General features: G+C 34.3%; 1 non-coding gene across 1 annotated transcript; it reads left to right on the top strand.

Annotated features, from left to right (window-relative positions):
• Window positions 1–2,192: 2,192 nt before the first annotated feature.
• LOC117789377 lies at window positions 2,193–4,187 on the top strand. Its single transcript, XR_004617883.1, has one exon. It is a non-coding gene; the product is annotated as a small subunit ribosomal RNA (ribosomal RNA).
• The last annotated feature ends 404 nt before the right edge of the window (window positions 4,188–4,591 follow it).

Raw genomic sequence — 4,591 nt, 5'->3', positions numbered from 1 at the left:
GACAAGAAAAATTCAACTTTCTTATGTCATAACCATATTATATGACAAATAAAATCAACTCCCATAAAATAAAAAAATTTCATATGACCACAAAAATAAATCATATTTGATATAAGTAAAATTATATTTTCATATGACAGACATTTAAATAAACAATATAATAGAGTACTTTCATATGACATAGACATTTTATAACAGTACATTTATGTATGAAAAACAGATCGTCCTTTGAAAAAATGGTAAATTTTAGAAAGCGTGGCAAAAAACCTATATAGGTGGAGTGGTGTCGCGCAAGGCAAGTCATATGAAAAAATTTAACATACCGAAATTATATGACGGTGGAGTGTTGTCTTGCCGGCATTGGATATTTATAATATGTGGTGCAAAAAATAATGAAGTTTTACAGTGCATTATTATATAAATATATGCATAGGTATGAGAAATAAAAATTGTCATTTGAAAAAATGGTAAATTTTAGAAAGCGTGGCAAAAAACCTATATAGGTGGAGTGGTGTCGCGCAAGGCAAGTCATATGAAAAAATTTAACATACCGAAATTATATGACGGTGGAGTGTTGTCTTGCCGGCATTGGGTATTTATAATGTGTGGTGCAAAAATAATGAAGTTTAATAGTGCATAAATATATTGATGCATGCACTTGATTAAATTAAGAGGTAGCATTTGAAAAACTAATTGAATTTTAGAAAGCGTGGCAAAAAACCTATATAGGTGGAGTGGTGTCGCGCAAGGCAAGTCATATGAAAAAATTTAACATACCGAAATTATATGACGGTGGAGTGTTGTCTTGCCGGCATTGGATATTTATAATATGTGGTGCAAAAATAATGAAGTTTTACAGTGCATTATTATATAAATATATGCATAGGTATGAGAAATAAAAATTGTCATTTGAAAAAATGGTAAATTTTAGAAAGCGTGGCAAAAAACCTATATAGGTGGAGTGGTGTCGCGCAAGGCAAGTCATATGAAAAAATTTAATATACCGAAATTATATGACGGTGGAGTGTTGTCTTGCCGGCATTGGGTATTTATAATGTGTGGTGCAAAAATAATGAAGTTTAATAGTGCATAAATATATTGATGCATGCACTTGATTAAATTAAGAGGTAGCATTTGAAAACTAATTGAATTTTAGAAAGCGTGGCAAAAAAACCTATATAGGTGGAGTGGTGTCGCGCAAGGCAAGTCATATGAAAAATTTAACATACCGAAATTATATGACGGTGGAGTGTTGTCTTGCCGACATTGGGTATTTATAATGTGTGGTGCAAAAATAATGAAGTTTAATAGTGCATAAATATATTGATGCATGCACTTGATTATATTAAGAGGTAGCATTTAAAAAACTAATTGAATTTTAGAAAGCGTGGCAAAAAACCTTTACATGGTGAGCAGGGTGTGTTCATCTATTATATGTGTTCGACGCATATAATAATAAATGTTGTCAATGAAAATGAAAGTTATTCGTTATTTGTTGTCTTTGAACGCTTGGCTGCGGTAATAATATGCAATTGTTAGATAATAGTGGAATTGGCCAAGGTATATTGTTCTTCAATATATACTAAATAGGTTTCACATTATCGTTAATTTAGCAAGCATAAACTTTCATTAAAATAGAACCACCAACAGGTTTATATATAATTGGTTGGTGGTTTAGTGTTACCTGGTTGGAAAATTGAATTACATATGTTTTCGATTCTCCAATGCAAGGGCAGTGTGCACATGTATAGTATATTGAAATTAAAATAATTAAACTTTAACACAATGTAAATATATTGTGGATAAAGGTTTTATTTAATATAATATTTATTAACACATATATACAAAATGTAGATAAATTATCAATTTGTAATCAAAATTAAATAAATTTTTATTCAATTTATTTTGAATTTAAATAATGTACGTGTGATGAATTTATATTAAGTAAGTGTAAATATAAAGATATTTTTGAACAAATTAATATGTATATATTTTGTATATATATATATTTATAAAAAAAATGTGTAAGTTTTTTTTATAACTAACGAACATGATTGCTATTTAAATTTAGCCATATTCGTTCTCTATATGCATGTCATATTTATTCAAAAATATTAATGAGTTGTCATGTCTATTACATATTTAAAAATATTTATATGTGTAAAAATATTTACACATAGAAATAACACATTATTCTGGTTGATCCTGCCAGTAGTTATATGCTTGTCTCAAAGATTAAGCCATGCATGTCTAAGTACACACGAAATAAAAGTGAAACCGCAAAAGGCTCATTATATCAGTTATGGTTCCTTAGATCGTTAACAGTTACTTGGATAACTGTGGTAATTCTAGAGCTAATACATGCAATTAAAACACGGACCTTTTGGAACGTGTGCTTTTATTAGGCTAAAACCAAGCGATCGCAAGATCGTTACACTGGTTGAACTCTAGATAACATGCAGATCGTATGGTCTTGTACCGACGACAGATCTTTCAAATGTCTGCCCTATCAACTTTTGATGGTAGTATCTAGGACTACCATGGTTGCAACGGGTAACGGGGAATCAGGGTTCGATTCCGGAGAGGGAGCCTGAGAAACGGCTACCACATCTAAGGAAGGCAGCAGGCGCGTAAATTACCCACTCCCAGCTCGGGGAGGTAGTGACGAAAAATAACAATACAGGACTCATATCCGAGGCCCTGTAATTGGAATGAGTACACTTTAAATCCTTTAACAAGGACCTATTGGAGGGCAAGTCTGGTGCCAGCAGCCGCGGTAATTCCAGCTCCAATAGCGTATATTAAAGTTGTTGCGGTTAAAACGTTCGTAGTTGAACTTGTGCTTCATACGGGTAGTGCAACTTACAATTGTAGTTAGTACTATACCTTTATGTATGTAAGCGTATTACCGGTGGAGTTCTTATATGTAATTAAATACTTGTATTTTTTTATATGTTCCTCCTATTTAAAAACCTGCATTAGTGCTCTTCATCGAGTGTTATTGTGGGCCGGTACAATTACTTTGAACAAATTAGAGTGCTTAAAGCAGGCTTCAAATGCCTGAATATTCTGTGCATGGGATAATGAAATAAGACCTCTGTTCTGCTTTCATTGGTTTTCAGATCAAGAGGTAATGATTAATAGAAGCAGTTTGGGGGCATTAGTATTACGACGCGAGAGGTGAAATTCTTGGACCGTCGTAAGACTAACTTAAGCGAAAGCATTTGCCAAAGATGTTTTCATTAATCAAGAACGAAAGTTAGAGGTTCGAAGGCGATCAGATACCGCCCTAGTTCTAACCATAAACGATGCCAGCTAGCAATTGGGTGTAGCTACTTTTATGGCTCTCTCAGTCGCTTCCCGGGAAACCAAAGCTTTTGGGCTCCGGGGGAAGTATGGTTGCAAAGCTGAAACTTAAAGGAATTGACGGAAGGGCACCACCAGGAGTGGAGCCTGCGGCTTAATTTGACTCAACACGGGAAAACTTACCAGGTCCGAACATAAGTGTGTAAGACAGATTGATAGCTCTTTCTCGAATCTATGGGTGGTGGTGCATGGCCGTTCTTAGTTCGTGGAGTGATTTGTCTGGTTAATTCCGATAACGAACGAGACTCAAATATATTAAATAGATATCTTCAGGATTATGGTGTTGAAGCTTATATAGCCTTCATTCATGGTGGCAGTAAAATGTTTATTGTGTTTGAATGTGTTTATATAAGTGGAGCCGTACCTGTTGGTTTGTCCCATTATAAGGACACTAGCTTCTTAAATGGACAAATTGCGTCTAGCAATAATGAGATTGAGCAATAACAGGTCTGTGATGCCCTTAGATGTCCTGGGCTGCACGCGCGCTACAATGAAAGTATCAACGTGTATTTCCTAGACCGAGAGGTCCGGGTAAACCGCTGAACCACTTTCATGCTTGGGATTGTGAACTGAAACTGTTCACATGAACTTGGAATTCCCAGTAAGTGTGAGTCATTAACTCGCATTGATTACGTCCCTGCCCTTTGTACACACCGCCCGTCGCTACTACCGATTGAATTATTTAGTGAGGTCTCCGGACGTGATCACTGTGACGCCTTGTGTGTTACGGTTGTTTCGCAAAAGTTGACCGAACTTGATTATTTAGAGGAAGTAAAAGTCGTAACAAGGTTTCCGTAGGTGAACCTGCGGAAGGATCATTATTGTATAATGCATCTAACCGTTAATAAAATAAAAATTTTTTTTTTTCATTAATATATAGAAATATATTTTAAAGAAAATAAAAGAAAAATTTTTAATTGTCAATAATAAAATAAATAATTTACTTTGCTCAAACATTTGAAATTGTGTATTGTAATGTATATTTTATACAATAAAATTACTTTGTTATAAATTTTATTTGTCATATTCATATTGTATAAATGTATTTTACACATTTTTATGTGTTTTGGGCAAGACAAATTATTAACTGCGTGTATATGTGTTATGTATTTATCGCCTATCGTTTGTGCCAGCTGGATAGACTCTAGGGGGGGTCGCTCACCTAGTTATCGATAGGTGATATCGTCAAATGCGGCGAGTAGTCTGCGGAGTGGCAACTCAGATG

Source organism: Drosophila innubila (assembly GCF_004354385.1).
Source record: "Drosophila innubila isolate TH190305 chromosome 3L unlocalized genomic scaffold, UK_Dinn_1.0 7_D_3L, whole genome shotgun sequence".
NCBI classification, from domain to species: Eukaryota; Metazoa; Arthropoda; class Insecta; order Diptera; family Drosophilidae; genus Drosophila; species Drosophila innubila.
The sequence above is the reverse complement of the archived record's forward strand: the minus strand, read 5'-3'. Positions and strand labels throughout refer to the sequence as shown.